At 35.6% G+C, this 18,934-nt stretch overlaps 1 protein-coding gene and 1 long non-coding RNA gene across 4 annotated transcripts in view; both read left to right on the plus strand.

The window, feature by feature from the left end:
• The window catches only part of LOC121738437 (E3 ubiquitin-protein ligase ZNRF1), a 151,231-nt gene that overhangs the window by 115,406 nt on the left and 16,891 nt on the right, over positions 1 to 18,934 (plus strand). The window lies entirely within an intron of this gene.
• Positions 952 to 17,901, plus strand: LOC121738439. Its single transcript, XR_006037284.1, has 3 exons — positions 952 to 961; positions 17,339 to 17,350; positions 17,768 to 17,901. It is a non-coding gene; the product is annotated as an uncharacterized LOC121738439 (long non-coding RNA).

The following is an 18,934-nucleotide window of genomic DNA, read 5'->3' on the forward strand; positions in this document are numbered from 1 at the left end:
TTTATTAAATTTATTATGAGTGTTGAAAAATCATTTTCCGATTTAGGGATTCGTTTGTGAAATATAAAGTATTAAAGTGGAAAAATCGTAAGAGTTCAGTGTCATTGTCATTGCAGACCTGACCGGACTCGTTTTATGCCTTTCACGTGTATGCACTTTGCCTTTAGAAAAATAACATTCGGAGTAGAATAATTAAATTAGCCCGCATGTTTACACATTCTGAAAAAATAATTTCCTGGTTAGTACAAAGCTAAAGAATGACTGTAAACTATTTGTGACAACCGGCTTCGTTTTATAGCACCTATAATTATATTATATTTCGGTCTGTTTCATACCCAATTTTTATTTATTTATAAATCCTCGGTTTAAACTTCAAGGACCATACCTCACCGGGATGCCAAGGCGACGCGCTACGTTACCATGGTTACGTCTGGCGTCTCTACGTCGCCGCAAAGCGGTGTTTTTCTCAAATGAAGATTTCCGAAAATACCCTGAAAATTTTATGAAATTATTTGAGGATAACACTAAAATCAGCGACTGATTGAGTGACGGAGCATACAAAGACGTGCAAACAACTGGCAACGTCGCCAGTTGTCGTATGCGGAGCGGTCGACTCTGGCTACGCTGGCTACTTGGCAACGTCGCCAGTCCGTCGCCAGGTGAGTTACCCGTCATACAACTCAATAGTTGGCAACGTCGCTAGCCACGTCGCTATGGCGTCCCGGTGAGGTATGGCTCTAAAGGTTTCTAGTACCTACTAAAAGAATTTGTTAAAAAAACATAAAATATTTCGTTGCGTACCCTATCAAATATCGGTATATTCTAGGCTCTAACTCCGTGTTTCAGCATCTCGCCCAGTTTCAAATCGGAAACGACGCTCGCAGTATATCCTGACCACTCACCACCAACGTCCGGTTAGAGAGGAATTAGGTCATTGAACTACAGATGTCTGTTTCACACTGTACAAATTATTATTATTGGTACGATTTAATAATAATAAAATACTTTATTGCTCACAAATTTAAAATATTACAAAAAAAGCTTAAATTAAAAACAATTTGTTAGAGAAGGCTTTTCACAGAGAAACGAGACACTCATGTTTTTGTACACTTAGCATTTGTGGTTCAATGACCTACCTAATTTATTTCTATCCCGCGATCGGACTTTAGCACTTTCTGTTACTTGTATTTACACACCAACATCAATGGAGTATTTGCATATTTATTAAAAGAAGTATACTTATTGCATGTATAATATCAGATGTAGCGATATACACGTCAGCATCCACTGTTTGTATATGTATTATTATTATGTGTATACGGGTGAGTGCTCATGCTCGCGGTAAATATACCGTATGACATCACACCCCTCGCCCATGACTATTAACAATGTCGGATGTGAAAAACGACAACTTTACAGGAGAGCGATTCAAAGTCTAAATTGTGCATAACTTTTTACTTCTTTCAAGTAGGATCATGAAATTTCAGGGTAATACTATAAAAGTTATTTACGTTTGATATGTTATTATGAGTATCTCGTATTTTATGCCTAAATATGAGAAAAGTCACTTCTGACCTTTTTAACGGGGAACGAGTAATGCTGATTTGTCGGAAGTGCCAGAACCGACATTGTTCCTTGTAGAAAATCGACGATTGCGAAGTGGCATTTACGTCATTGATAAGTGATAACTGTTAATTTTAAAATATGTCGCATGTAGAAATTACCAACAAAAACGACAACAATTTAAAGAAAAAAAAAAATAGTTTTATGGACTTCTGTCAAATAAAACGTAAAAACAATGTACGTATGAAAATACAAAACATTTCTTATGATTTAAATAATTCGGAAAATCAAATTATCATCCGAAATGAAAACTTACTTAAAACATTGAAATTAAAAATTATTACCAACACCTATTTTGTTGACTTTTTGATGAAATGAAAAAAAAAATACACACACATATATATATATATATATATATATATATATATATATATATATATATATATATATATATATATATATATATATATTTTTTTTTTTTTTTTATTAATTATAAAGAGAAAAACTTTTGTTCGTATTGAATGGGCTCAATAACTACTGAACTAATTTTAAAAATTCTTTTACTTTTGGAAAGCTACATCATTTGCAAAGAACACAGGCTATGTATTATTCTGAAAAATATTAGGGATCCTACCGAAAATAGCAAAAATATGGTTATATTTTTGCTATTTTCGGTATAAAGTGGTAAAAATTTGCCAAAAATTTCATTATTTCGCTTCCGCTACGAAAAATACTGATGAGACATCAAAATAATGTTATACATATTTATCGTACTCATCATTATCTATAAAAAAGCCCAGGGCAGCTTATGTCTATCTTTTATGGTTAACGAATAATAACCATTACTTTCATTACAAAATTTACTTCAAATCATCTCCTTCTAGCGTGACTTTCTTTGCATATTCGTTATTAATCCTTACCTACATAAATATCAAAATATTAATTGGAATTATGTGAAAAATAAAATTGTCCTTTAAATTATTACCATGAGCCAAATATTTTAGAAGTAAGGACAGTTTGATTAAAGCTCAAATAAAGGCGCCCGCGCTGACGCGGCAACGGCGGCGGCTACCACGAATGTGTATATACCACGAATATTATATTTGCAAGTCGAACGACCGGCTATCGATCTCATCTAAATCTTCCAAATATGCTGGAGAGATGATAGTGCCTAAATGCGTGGGGAATACAGAAAGTACTGACAAAGGACTGACTGTTTTGCAGGCCCATGAAACGAAGTTCGCGGAGTCAAGTAGTTCTTAAAAATTTCTACATTTTAGGTCACTTACGTACCACCACAGCCTTTGTTTACATGAAAAATTGAGATTAGTATTTATAAGATTAATTATTCAAAATCAGTCTTCTTCATCCAAGATTTTCTCTGATCCATTGTGGTATTTTAAATAGCATTTTAGATATTATTTTTGCGAATTATGTCACTTTTACATAATTTGAGTAAATCTTTATGTTTGTTGTCTACCTGCTTAATAGCAAAATGCCAAGAAAGTCTGGCTTTATTGCGGCTACTAGTCACCAAATCGCAAAACCATGAAAAATTCGGTAAGCAACGACAGATATGGTACAAACTACAAGCGCCATTAAATCAATAAGAAAAGTAAATGAAATGATTATGATTTAGTACTACCGACATTTTAGCAATTTATAAATCCACATAATAATGTCAGAAGTGGCACTACCGACAATTTAACCATTTATAAAACCGATTAAAAATGTCGTATGTGGTATATCATGTGTGGTACCGACATTTTACACATTTGAAAAACCGGTTAAGAACATTGGATGTGGTACATCCTACAGTTTTAAGTTACCTACGATAAATTAATGTTGATGAAGTTAAGAATTCATCTCATAATCAAATCTAAAGCAATAAATCATAAGCTATACTGTTAAAAATATTTAAAAAGATTATAAAGAATAGTAAATACCATTTTCCGCACTAGCGTTAGCTTTGGACAAAATATTACCATCAGCATTTTTTGCCTTTTACTATATTTTTCTTAATTTCGTTGAGTACCAAGTTTTAATTGGCCGTGCTTTTAATCTTGTAGACATTGAAAATGGCGTCGAAAAGTAAAAAAATATAACTACGGTAGCAAAAAATCAAGTGACAGCGCGACGTCCATTCCCTCCGTTAACATAGTTGGATGTGGCACATCGTGCGCTCTTACTCGCTTCCGCGTTCCATTAAGGCGGGAATTAATCTCAATAAAAACGATAACCTTGCACACAACCAAAGACCAATATAATTATCCTAGTTAATACTTATATTTCGATGAAATAGAGTTTTTTCGGAGGTGAGTTTGTAAATTAATTACAGCCAAAGTATTACGTTTTATTAAAATGTTTACGGTTTAAGGTATTTTAAATATTGTGCTTTATATCTCATATTTTTTAACACTTCATTATTATATTGGAACTAGGTAAACACGGAATAACAAATTGGGGTTTATCCTCGCCTTAATAACGTAGGTAGTGACTATCCGACATTGTTAGCGGGCTATCTTAGTAATATACGACATTTTTAATGTGGCTGTTTCAGAAACTACGCATAATATAGATTTTTTCTTTTCAGCTCACGATAGCCTTGGTTATAAGGACATATTTTATGAAATAAAACAAAAATGACGATTTTGCACATCCGACATTGTTAATAGTCATGGGCGCCCTGTACGAACGAAATTTGGCGCAGCTATATCAGCAGACAGCTATTGACGCCGGAGTGGACGGCTTTGCAGCAGTAATGCGAAAAAGATCTGCATCCCTGATGAGAAGAGTGCGCGGCAGCTCCAACAGTTACCTGCAACTCATTGCGAGTCGAATGGACACTGAGTGTCCATTCATGATAAAATGGACTCTAATGCATGCACAGTCACACAGTCTCACGTGATTAAATATGTTGCGCATTTATTGTTATAATTATAATGTTATGTAATTTTAAATTTATAATATGGACCATGTCTGAAATAAACAATTTGAATTTGAATATCTGCGCCGAACGTGGACCACGGGAAAGGACAAAAACACACAAATTACACATACAATATTTCGTCTCGCAAAAATGCAGAATAATTCACACAATAAAAAAAATTGCGATACATAATATAGCGTTTATTTTTTCGAACGATGCTGATGATTGTGGAATACTTTTAGAAATAGAAACCCCTTTATCTGCAGCAGACGGGAAAAATGACTGATTGAAAAACGCCGAGGAATTCAATACACCATTATGCGCTGAATAAATGCTGTGTAGACTTTTTCGAAATAATAAATAACCGTTTTTAGGGTTCCGTACCCAAAGGGTAAAAACGGGACCCTATTACTAAGACTTCGTTGTCTGTCTGTCTGTCTGTCCGTCTGTCTGTCTGTCTATCTGTATGTCGCCAGGCTGTATCTCAAGAACCGCTATAGCTAGACTTCTGAATTTTTTACAGATTGTGTAATGTGTATATCTGTTGCCGCTATTACAACAAATACTAAAAATAAAATAATATGAATGTTTAATATGCTCCCTCCTCCTCTCCCATACAACAAACGTGATTTTTTGGCCTTTTTTGCTCGAAATTATAATGGCAACAGGTAGGCACTTGAAATGTTCATAAAGGCCTTAGATATAATATTATGTGTACTTTAATAATATATAATAATATAAATTAAATAAAATTCAAATTTAAGGGGGGCTCCTATACAAAAAACACAATTTTTGGCCTATTTTTGCTCTATAACGGTACGGAACCCATCGTGTCTGACTCGCACTTGGCCGATTTTCTTATTTTTGTTATAAAATATTTTGTACAAAATGTGTATAGAAATAGCGAATATCTTCTAATTATATATAAAAATAAGTTGGGTTTTCCTTCCTGACGCTATAACTTCAGAACGCACCAACCGATTTCCACGGTTTTGCATTCGTTGGAAAGGTCTCGGGCTCCGTGAGGTCTATAGAAAAAAAAAATCAGAAAAAACTTCAAGAGAAAAGCAGGAAAACGGAAAATCATTTTATGGCAAAACAACGTTTGCCGGGACAGCTAGTAGTAATATAGTAGTATACTCGACGCATAAACGCGAAGCCTAAACTATTTAAACAAGAAATCTAAGTATATTTTGTATCGATTGAAAATAAGCACTATCAATTTTTTATCCAATTTTATTTGATGAGGTCCGAATATATCACAGCAAAATCTTTGTGCTTGGGCCCCATATAAATACAGCCAGAGACTCGAAAGCTGTATATTATCTATACAATTGAATTTCCCCGTCGTCCCCAGACAGGGCGGGCAGTCGCCGACGCGCGCTCAGGGCGGACGGACGTCCTTCGTAGCGCCTCGTAGCCGCATAGCACTGCGTAGCGCTTCGTAGAGCCCCCGTAGCGAGCTACTAGGAATGCATAGGATTTCAACGAATATTGATAACTTACCGTTATGTTGTAAATTTTAGCTCTAACTAAGCTATGCAAGCCCGGTATTCATTGTAACAACTAAGGTTATTTATACTCAACGTTAAATTGATGTTATCATTGAAAGCAAAGTGTTAAGAGATGATATAAAGGAATGAGTTTTCCACTCACAAAACCAACGCGACTTTAAATACCGTTGGCACAGTATATCAATATGACATATCCCTACCGTTGGCTTATTTCAAAACGAATTTTGTTAAGTCGCTTTTCAAAAGGCATAATTTCAACTTAGGAATAATATTTTAACCTTAATATTTTATAAATAGAACAAAGAGGTCATGGAGTGATACAGTGTTTGTACAGGTTTTCAGGTATCGTTTTTAACATATTCTATTATACGAAAACTAAGAATTTAGCTAATATAGAGTATAATAGAGTTCTTGTCGCGATTGAATAATTTCACGACAAATAGTTTCATACCTCCTCGCAATAATAGCTGTATCATCTCCGCCATTAACGTTAAAATCGTTAAATATTTGTGTGTCATATTATCGCCGATAGCATTTAACATAATTATCATTTTAACAGATGTGCAGTTTTAAACAGTTCAATGTATTAACAGCATCGTTAAAGATTCATTAATTTATTGTTACGTAATAAAATTTTATTTACTGTAATTTGTAGACAGAAAAGTATTTGTAATGCCTCCGTGGTCTAGTGGCTTGACTCTCCAACCGGAGGTCGTGGGTTAGATGCACACATTGGAACTTCTCAAAGTGTTGTAACTCTGACTAACAACAATTAAGATCAATGCGTTAAATAGGCTTGCAAAACGGGAATATTTCTAGGGGAATTCGTTATTTTTTTCTTCATTTTAAACTTTAGTATAGACTATATCTTATATCTTTAAACGAGCAATTCTTGTATATATATATATATATATATATATATATATATATATATATATATATATATATATATATATATATATATATATATATATATATATATATATATATATATATATATATATATATATATATATATAATTGGAATCTCGGAATCGGCTCCAACAATTTTCATGAAATTTTGTATATAGGGGGTTTCGGGGGCGATAAATCGATCTAGCTAGGAATCTTTTTCAGAAAATGTCTTTTTATCGGTTTTTTATCGATAATCTATAAACTGAAAAATATGACTCTTCCTGACATCTATTGGCGAATAATAATACTATTTTGTTAGCAACTAATTGTTTTAACGACCAGCAGATGGCGTTGCGACTTCCAAAAAGGAGGAGGACATATTTTTACTTTTTTATTTTTTACCTATGTATTTTACATTTTGTTGACGCGGTTACAGCTAGTTCTAAATATAACTTTTATGGTGTAATAAATGTCTTAATTAACTAATACAGCCTGTATTATTACAATACTAATACTAATACTAATACTAATACTAATACTAATACTAATACGATGGCTCAATCATGGAATAATACAATCAGCGTAGTTTATAATGTGGCGGTATCAGCGCTGCACTTAATTCATTTAGCCCACACAAAGGCCCCATAGGGGTTGTGCAGCCATATAGTACAATTAGCCAGCTAATAGGACGCCTAGGCCGTTGGTTATACCAGCCAGACTGTTAAGTGGACTGATAGTACATTAAACTTGAATAACTTTTTGACTTGAAGATAGCTTAAGTGTTGAAAATGGCATACTTTTTTGCTTTATTCAGGCTAGTATGTGATAACTTACGTACTTAATACTAGGGAATGCAATCCCGACTCGAGATTGCAAATTCGAGATCCCGCGGGATCCCGGAATTTTCGGGAAAAACTTAAAAAAATTCGGATGACTGAAAAAGCTAATAACTTAACTAAAATAACAAATTACTCTAAAGAGAATAAAAACAATTGTTCTTTATTATATTATTATATTATTCTTTAGTACCTGGATGACCGAGCTTTGCTCGGTATAGCAAACACTCATTGACTTCGTGTTCTTATTAACGCCATCTGCTGGTCGTTAAAACAATAAGTTGCTAACAAAATAGTATTATTATTTGCCAATAGATGTCAGGAAGAGTCATATTTTTCAATTTATCGATTATCGATAAAACACGAATAAAAAGACATTTTCTGAAAATGATTCCTAGCTAGATCGATTTATCGCCCTCGAAACCTCCTATATACTAAATTTCATGAAAATCGTTGGAGCCGATTCCGAGATTCCAATTATATATATATATATATTATATATATATATACAAGAATTGCTCCTTTAAAGATATAAGATATAATTATTATGCTTCAGCTGTTGTTGACTTTTTACAAAAGATTAATTAATGCTCAAAATATAGATTATTCTTTAAAATTAAGAAAATCAGGCTGGTGCTCCTTAGTTGGCATTATGTAGTGTAGGATAATTCCGTAACTTTCTTGCCAATTTGGAAATAACTTCAGAGATTTTACGTGTGATTTGTGTCGTAAAACATATCTTATCCAAAGAAAACTCCCCGAAACTTCACAACCAGACCGCCCCCAATCGACGTCACATCCGCTTCCGGTCCTTTAAACGTAGCCTACCAGAAAATTGGATACAGGTATAATACGAAAGTTTTTTGTGGTTTATTCTGCCGGAGGGCTTTTGAAGATTGTCGAAGGAGTGTGGGTGAATGGGAAGGTTTTGATATTTCCATATTCTTTGTATTATGGCTTCAGTATTCGGTTTGACCGTAGCTCTTCAACTATTGATCAGATTGTATTGAATGAGGTGTGAACCTATGGAAGGTTTGTAATGATGTCTCGAATCACAGAGTATATTATAATTTACGTATCCATGTGACTTTTAACTTTTGCACAACTCCTAATGTCTGAAACTTCTTGTGCGCAGAAAGCTCATTGCGTTAGAATTGTTCCTTACGCGTATAGAACAGACGGACAATTACACTTTGTATTCATAATATTTTTTAAGTATTGAATTGTTTTTTATTTCGCGTCGTTGGAACGTCTGGTATAACGCAGGATCGTTAGAAACCTCATTTCCTGCCATTATCCAGTAAAGAATGGTCCAATAAACTGGGAAGAGCTGGAAATTGCACGTCATATATTGTGTCTGTCACTGTCTGGCACTGTCTGTCTGGTCGCCACTACAAATTACAACACATAACAAATAGAGATAGAAGACTAGATAAACTAGGAAAAATTAGTTAATGGAAAAAAGTCAGCTTTAAATATGAAAGCATAATTTTTTATTTTATGAATTTTAGTAATTTTGCAAATGGCGCCTACTTTTGCTCTACGTAATATTATGTTTTGTTAGTTTTAAATTACTCAACTCGATACCCAGGTACCATACGTTTTCATTCTGCAATTTTTACACAGTTATAAACCTTATGCATTGCCATCGTCACATTGGAGACAAATGTGGGAATTTTGTGTTCTGTTTACGTGGGAGAGCCATGCTTCGGCACGAATGGGCCGGCTCGACCGGAAAAATACCACGGGCACACAGAAAAGCGCTTGCGCTGTGTTTCGCCGAGCGAGTGAGTTTACCGGAGGCCCAATCCCCTACCCTATTCATTCCCTACCCTCCCCTATTCCCTTCCTTACCCTCCCCTACCTCATTACCTCCTAAAAGGCCGGCAACGCACCTGCAGCTCTTCTGATGTTACGAGTGTCCATGGGCGACGGAAGTTGCTTTCCATCAGGTGACCCGTTTGCTCGTTTGTCCCCTTATTTCATAAAAAAATATATTCTATGTCGATTTTGTCTTCTGTTAGTATTTATTCTGTGGGCTGAGAGTGGGTAACATCCGTGGCGGGTTGATTGTCCTCGTGATGGATCCGTCTGATTCTACACTCTCCTGCCATGTGTCCTAGAAGTGTCGTTGACCTAATTGTATAATATCAATTTAGAAAAAAATAACTTGCTTCAAAAAGTAGGAGATTTTATACTTATTTGGTTGTAAATTTTTGATGCACCATCGTGTGCTGAATACACATAATTGCCGTCTGTGTCCGCCAAGTGACTATCCAGCATATCAGACAGAGACGTATAAGTCTTCTTAAGATCTTTAGCTCATATTTTAAAGTTTAACTGCAAGGATTGGAAAATAACATTCTCAAAAAAAGTTATTTTTTTTACAAATTTTGATCTTAGTTTAGAATGAATAATGAACCCCATTTTTTTTGAGATGCTAAGTGGAAACAGCTATTTTCCAAATCGGCTTATATTCTTCTGGCTGTAGTCACATATCTCATGAGCTATAATATAACTTTCTTTGTCTCCGTTTATTGCCTCTCAAAACGGAAGTGTTGAGTGACCATAACTGGCGTCTGGACTAATTTCAACCAACAAAGACTTGTTTTAAATTGGTCCCAAACAAACAGTTAGATGTGATTCACTCACTGATTCATACGGAGCTGAAAGTAAAACAAAATCATAACTGAGGAGCATCGATTGACTGGAGAGATACCATGATCTCACATAAAGGCTGGAAATAACGCTCGGGCTATGTTTTAAAATTATTTGCTGCCGTGGAAAGTGTAATAAAGTGAGTAATAAAATATAATAAATCCAATGGCTACCCTAACTTTTATAGTTCACAAAGGATCTATTGACCACCTCCTTATAAAAATCAGATCAGCAGTTTAGGCGCTATGGTAAAATATATTTTTGTAGATTTCCAATATAATTATTATTTATTACTTTATTTCAGCTTAAACAGTTCAGTTTAAACTAGGAGAGAAAACTTGGCCCAAAAAAGTACCAGGACAGCAGACTTGGTAAAGAGATCATATTGTTAATTAAAATTCTTCCTCAAAAGCGTAGCCCAAAAGCATAAACAACAAGTGCTCCATTATTGCCCTGTCTCCGTCACTCGACCGTGTTTGGCCTGTGGGCTGTGATTCGAGTCAATTCGAATTGCGACCATTCAACTCGACTCTTTGATGTATCGTGTTTGTCCCACGTAATTGGTTACTTGTGGGTTGTGGATTAGCTCGTTACTGCCTTTGATACTGAGGCTCTGCTTTGTAAGGGATGATAATGGTAATAATGGTGTGTTAGTTATCGAGTTGAATATGAGAGGATTTATGCTCGGTTGCGACGTTTTTTTTCCTTTATATATTTTTCGTATATAGTCCGAGTTCGTCTCATCAAAATGAAGCTATTCACAAAAAAATAGCTTGATAGCAATAAAAAAAAATTTGTTCGTCAACTTCGTCAACTACTACTAACAATCTTTCGTCAACTAAATCTGTTAAATATGTAGTAAAAGTCTCAGATCTCAGAATGCCCGGTGCATTAGACCTTACTGCTATAATAATAAGACTGATTGATGTATAATAATTATTACTAGAGATCGCCCAATGATCGAAATTCGACCTCAAATAAAAAATTAAATTACAAGTTTCGTACGAGTAACGATTTTTAACCGACTTCCAAAAAACGAGGAGGTTATATGTTCGGCTGTGGATATATTTTTTTCTATTGATATTCTATTGTCAATTTATTGACTTTATTATTTTTTAGACATAATTCCTGCGACAGTCTCAGATTAATAAAGTCAAATTTATTGACGACAGACTGGCCGTGTAGTAATTGTCCAGTATTTAAGATTCAATAAAAAAAACTACATCTATTTTCAATTTGACAACAGACTTCAACCATAAATAAAAGAGTACAATTCCTGCATGTATAGGCTGATCCTAGTGTGTTTGTTGTAGTGTGTGTAATGTTTTATTTGTTAAGGAAATGTATGATAAAAGCATAATTTCAAAATAATATTAGTTCGATGCACTCCTTCACCATATAAACTATAACTGTGCAAAATTTTGATCACCTACGTTTCCGCATTTTTCGTAAAAAGCGATACAAAGTTTTTCTATATATATTATCGTACGTAGGTTGTCTCAAAATTCCCCTTTTCCTCTGACGTTTAAAAAAGAAAAGATGATGTTAAAAATATACAACAACGAATGAATACCAGAGCTATGAAAATATAAGGTTACACGTGTGTATTGTTTAATAATATCTTAATGTTTTAATAAGGAGAGACGTGATGTTGGTAATTTCGGAGAATTCACAATATTTTTCGCTGAATGTCTTGAATAAATAACTAGAGTTGAGTAAATTAATTGATAATATTATGGCGGTGGTAAACATAAACATGAATACGGGACGTGTCTTTTTTAATAAAATTAGAGGGCAAACGAGCAAACGGGTCACCTGATGGAAAGCAACTACTGTCGCCCATGAGCACTAGTAACATCAGTAAAACTACACCTCTGGTGCGCTTCCTGCCTTGAGGGAATACGCTTTCTTCTTGAAGGTTTGCAGGTCGTACTGGTCCGGAAATACTGCTAGTGACAGTTCGTTTCAGAGTTTAACTGCGCTTGGTAGAAAATTACGCGAAAAACGCACTGTGTCCGATTTTGGTCACATAATATCATGTTACATGTATTTAAAATTTTCCTTGTTATAGTACGGGAGCCCTAGAACTTTTTTTTTATTACTATCAAGCAATTTTTTTGTGAGTAGCTTCATTTTGATAAGACGAACAACATATTTATTTGCGAAAAATCTCGAAAGTGGTAGCTAACAGAGATAGAAAGAATTTCATACTTTGAATTGATGGTCCTAAAACATGGACTATTTTATTTGTAGGACAATGTTACTCTTAAATTATATGACCATTAATCTATCAATATACAAAAAATCTGCTTGTTAGGGTTCCGTTTTAGGGTTGAATAGTCAACCAAGTTTTGTTGATTACAGAACCCTATAACGGAATTGGATAACTTTCCACAAGGAAAAAAATAAAATTCTGATGTGGCAGTCCAAACCGCATACAAAGAATTTATTGACACTCTTCCCTCCGTTTTTTAGTAAAGGGATCAACGAACTACCCTTAAGATGGCAAAAATGCATCGATAACAATGGTACAGACTTTGATTAATTAAATATATTATACAAAAAAAAAAACGTCTTCATATTCCTCCCATACAAAACGCCAATCTAATATGTAAGGACCTAATATTATCATTTAAGTTGTTATTTTAATTATTATAATTAAAGTACCTTACGAGTTACATCTTTGAAAACTTTTGAGATTTACAGTAAAATAGTCATTAGTCCTACATTAGTCTCTATTCCTCAATTTAATTGCATCTTCAAGATGAAATTAATTCCTGTCTAATCTCTTTGTACCTTCGTGATACAAGGTACCTAACGAGGATAATGGCCCCCACTTCCTTCCACTAAATCCCCAATTCCCCCCACTTTCCCCCCACTACAACCACGGGGATGTTTCCGCTGGCCTGACGTTAATACCACAAATTACTCGGAGTAATTATACCAATTTTACAGAGTCCTATGAGGTCAAATAGAAAGCTATATTCAAATTTTATTCAGTTGTTGATTGCTGAGGTGAAAACTTTTAGCGGCGTATTGTACTTTTCTGGGATGGGTAAAAAGTGACCATGCGACGCATGGACTGTACTTACCAACAAGCAATATTTTTGTACGAACTCGATAATCGAACCCATGAGCTCCGGATAAAGGTTCTTTACATTAAGTTTTAAAAACGACTGAAAAGAAGCGATTAAATAATTCAAGTAGTAGTTCAAGTATAATTATTATTATACTGACAATGTTCACGCAAATGTCGTTTTGAATATTGCTAGCAAATTTCGCCAGGCGCTTTTATAATTCCCCACTCGATACATGATGAATGAATGCACAGTGCACTGTCAATAATTTGTCTCGCCCGCGGGCTGTGACGTCACTATGACGTCACTCTTTTCCAATTCATTGGACAACATCATCATTAGTATTGGACGTGTTGTGTGTCTGTTGGATCCTGGTGGTTTCCAGTTTCCACTCACCGTCTACGACAGTTCCAGTTTCCGTCACCGTCTGTCATACGAAAGCAAACAACTTCGCATTTCAAAGGTTTTTTAGCGCTCTAACTTGGAAGTAATTAAATATTATAATGATGTTTAATTTAATGGATATTTTTGTAATGCTAGGCTAGTTCATTGTAAAATAATAAGTATGTAAATAGGTACATGAAATAGATTTGCAGTGTAACAGTACAAACCAATTTGCTGATAGTTCTCTGTAAGTTTAGTTTTTCTGTAAAAAATATACAAAACGTTTCCCGACATCCCTGACATCGTTGCGATACGTACTGTAAATTGTGCGGATAAGGACCAATCTCCATATATATATATATATATATATATACTCATTACCTCCGCCACCCTGCTGGTGCTGTGTTACAATGACAGTCATGTCCTCAAGGAATCACAGTTCACAGAAATCCCATTACGGCCCACGCACCTCAATTGGATTATTTACTTACAAATTTGACTGTTTGGCTGGAAAGGGGAGGGGGAAGGGGGGATTACGTGGATCGCGATACAAATAAAGTTATTAGGCTTCCAAATAAATTAATGTTATTTGTTATGAACAGAGTTCAGAAACTTATTTCTTAAGTTGTTACACGTGTCTGCTTTTGAAAAACAAAATAGTAGTCGGGGAAGGCTGGTTTTCGCCAAAGTTTAATCGTTGATTATATTTAATCCCCCGGTCGTTCTTCCAAATGAAGAAAGTACCTACATATATTTTGCGTATTTAGCACTACAGCGTAGGTGAGCGGCGTAGGTGAGTTAGGGACTAGCCATTTTCTAATAAGACAGTCACATATTCAATCAATTCATTCCACAACTGCTCAACGTGACGTGTCTAAGGAAAAAAAGAATGTCTCATTACTCATTGGATTGTTCGATTTAGGACTGAATTTCCCGTTACTATCTTCATTCGTTTCTCAGGCTGTACCGCCCGTTTTAAAAAAATTGGGCCTCACGATTCTGGAGTTACTGATACAAGGTAAACAGCTGAATTTTTTTCAACCTGTTCCGACGAGTTCGTCGCCACACATTTCACAAATAGCTCACGGAAGTATAATCACTGCAGCGTCATTTACTCTGTGACGTCTTTGACCGCTATATTTCCAACTGTAGCATAGATTACTAAATAGTTACTACTTAACTGTAGTTCCTTGTCCTTATGTTTATCGAGACATCGCCTGCGATTTGAACCAAGGACACCGACGTCACGCGAAGGTTTTCTATCTAAACCTGACTTTATAGTTTTTGTCTTTGAGATTACGAGAGAGATAAAGTGATAGTTGACCAAGGGTTATATTTAACCCAGGTCTATACACGTCAGCCTTAACGAATGTCATAGATCACAAACAACCACCCATATTTTTTTACCAAAGTTTACTAATTGATAGATGACGTTTTTGTTTGGCTTACCTTAGAAACCGACTCTTTCTACTTACCGATTTAACTAACTATGTACTTGTCTCTGTATCTTCTTTTACTCTCATTAAACTAGAGGGTTGGTCGCTTGTGCTCACGAGAAAGTCTGTCCACTCGATTTTAATCAATTTCGGTTCAGGGAATTGAGAGTAATCATAGACCGGACTCATCTACGTACATCTACATCTAGGGAGCGATTTGAATCCTTTTATTTGTCCGTAGAGCGCTGTTGTCTCCAAAGTAGTCGATACTCGACAGTTCCTATGTTTCTATATTTGACAGTAAAAACTAAAGTTATTTAATTGATTTTGCAGAATTCTTGAAACACAAGTCTATATTGTATTCTCCGTCTTCATTATTTTTGAGCGTTATGAAAACAAACATGTTTTGAAAATCGATAAAATTATTGTACTAATTTTCCAGTTAATACGAGACAGTAAATCGAAATTAGTAGCATTATAGTCGCCCTGTATAGGTTGACAGAAGCCGATTTAACAGATGTACTTAGGTGCTAATTATAAACGAAATTACCGAGATTAAAATGTCAACAGCCCGACGACCCTGGACGAAAATACTTGTACAGCTTCAGGGTAGAGACCTTGGGAAATTCAACACCAAATAACCTGAAGTTGTGCTCAAAAAATTAATTTGTCAAACAACAAATTGATTGTTAACCATGATTGCGAAGCTGTCTTTTAGCATGCTCAATCCAGAAGAAGAAGCCCAGTCCCTTTTGTGGTAGAAGGAGTCCTGTGTTAGACAGATCCAAGACATCCCTCCGTATACGGCTGATAGTAAATCGCAGGTAGTTTTAGTGGCTTGGCGCTTCTTGTGGGCAGTTCCACATACCCCGGGGTGCTTCAGCTAGCTGAGGCACATCCCCAACCCGGGGTACCCATAAAGGTTTTTCCCTTCGCATAAAAAATAAGCATGCTCAATCAACGTAGATGATGGACGATTCTTATACTTGTGATCCTCCTTTTTTCGTAATCGCTTGTGTTGGTTCATCATAGCTTTAGAGGTCGCATGATACTCTCCTTTTTATTCTCAGTTGGGTAATTGACATATTTTCTAGTTATTTTACTCTTTTCTTCTTTATCAGAAGTAAACTTTAAATAGATCAAAGTAAGTTCTATAGCACCAGGCTCGCATAGTATACGTGGAATAAAATTCTCGCGTGATAGGAAGGAAAAGGTCACTCCGCTCGCGTATAATAAGGCTTCAATTAGGGGGTGGTGATGTGACGTCACGCCGACGTACACGTGTGACGGCCCGTCGCCGACGGTCAGTCGTGCGCCGACCACGACGGAGGGCGGACGTGCTGTGATGTGTGCTAGGTAGTTCAGTGTTATGGTGACAATGGGGATTATAATAGGGACGTGCGTGCCGGACTCGGAGCCGGACACGGTGGCTTATGGTGCTCAGGTGCTGCGACCGCCGCGGAGGATCATCTACGGTAAATACTCTATGGTCTCCCTTAGTTTCTAAAGCACTACTTAAACTTACTACAAGTGTAATGAAGCAGGTTTTTTTGTTTTTTTTTTTCATCAATGGCTAAGTACATAAGACATTTAGGTATTCAGAACTGCGTGTGTTTTTCGCGTTTTCTGCCGCGCACTGTAAGCTCTGGAACGAACTGTCATCAGCAGTATTTCCGGCCATCAGCAGTATTTTCAGCAAAATGGCTTCAGCAGTTTGGGCGTGAAGAGGTAACAGACAGACAGTCACATCACACAATTTTGCATTTATAATATTATCATTGAATAAATAGTATCCAGAATTGCATACCTAATTAAATCGTACAATTATATCTCTACAATCGAGGCATGCTCTCGATTTTTCTGTCCAAACAATTCGACCTCCAATATAGTAATCAAATACGTGATATTATTTTCCGTACTCAAATGTTAATTGCCTTTGTAATACGTAATATCTCAGTTATATCGTGTTGCTAAACTCGATGCGAGTCCAAAATCCAAATCTGTGTAATAATTTGATTGTAGACCTTTTTCGTGGACTAAGTTGAAGATGCATTCTAGTGTAAAAATATTATGTAAGTTATAAGTAACCGTTGTTTGCCGGTTGTAAGTAATCGGCTAAGGTTTCTAAACCATAGTTGGTCGCTGTTAAGCATTAGTGTCCTAACCCACAATTTTTTTTGTTGTTAAATTTTGAATGCAGTCTTGTTTTAAATCATCTACAGAACATAACTGCATTCATAACTCAATACGTAATTTTTGTGTGGGTTAGTACATGAATGCTTAACAGCGTCCAGTTAGTAGTTCCCCTTTGTACGAAAATAAATAATTAATTTGTGGTCGACCATGTTCCTAACAGTTGTGGGAAATCCCAAATCATACCATGGTGATTCATCACAAATTATATTACCTATACTACTGGTTGACGGCCGCAACAATGTTGCATAGAAATTCGTTTATCGCACATGAACCGTACTAGCAGGGCCCGATCTTGGGGGGGGCAAACCGGGCAATTGCCCGGGGCGGCAAAAATGAGGGGCAGCAAATTGAGAGCGGCACGGTGTCGCGTCAGTGGCCTCCGTACGCGAGTCCAACTCGCACTTGGCCGGTTTTTGGGGCGGCAATTATTATTTTGCCAGGAGCGGCGAAATAGCTTGATCGGGCGCTGCGTACTAGTCAAGGTACTGTAGTCAACTAAGTTTTGTTGGTTACAGAACCCTAAAACGGAACTCTAACCAGCTGATTTTTTGTATCTTGGTAGGTTAAAAGTTATATAATTTAAGAGTAACATTGTCTTACAAGTAGAATAATCCATATTTTAGGACCATCAAATCAAAGTATGAAATCCTTTCTACCTCTGTCAACTACCACTTTCAAGATTTTTCGCAGATAAAAATGTTGTTTGTCTTATCAAAATGAAACTACTTACCAAAAATTAGCTTGATAGTAATAAAAAAAATGTTCTAGGGCTCCCTGACTATACATTATTTTCGGTTGAAAAGTAAGTAATCTAATAAAGTATTCTAAATCCTTTCCTGGGACTCAAACGTCGTCGTCGTCGTCTCAACCATTAGTAGTTTCTACTTTCTATAGAATAACAAAAAGTAATTGGAAACACTGGGGCTCTACTATACGATAACTTATAATATAACTTTAAGAGCCCATATGACCCTAACTTGACTACATACTTTAACCTAGATCTCAAAATCTGTAAGGTCTAGAAAACTGATTTTTTTTACACAAGTAACTTCAGTTCATAAAGATTAAATGCTCAAGACGAAAACACGATTACTCAAAAAATGCTCGATAGTTTCTTTTTTACAAAAAACCTTGTTTTAGACACATTTTTGCTTGGATCTTCGAAGTTTGCTGTCTTTTCTTTAATATTTTTTAATATCTAAAAAGGTATTGATAAAACCTAAATTTGCTCAAAACACTTTTTTCATAATCATTATAGTTCGTCTTTTATTCAAGTAAAACTAACTCGGCGATGATTCCGCGCCGTCCTTTTTCACCTGGCATATGAAAGACGGGCGTGAGTGTGAAGAGAGAAGGACGATGTTTGATTTTTAGAGTCAGGTGAGCTCTTAATATTTTTTTGGTGCATATTAGTACCTTCTCTGTATCACAAGCACTATGTAGTCAT

This window comes from Aricia agestis, chromosome Z (genome assembly GCF_905147365.1).
Source record: "Aricia agestis chromosome Z, ilAriAges1.1, whole genome shotgun sequence".
NCBI lineage: Eukaryota > Metazoa > Arthropoda > Insecta > Lepidoptera > Lycaenidae > Aricia > Aricia agestis.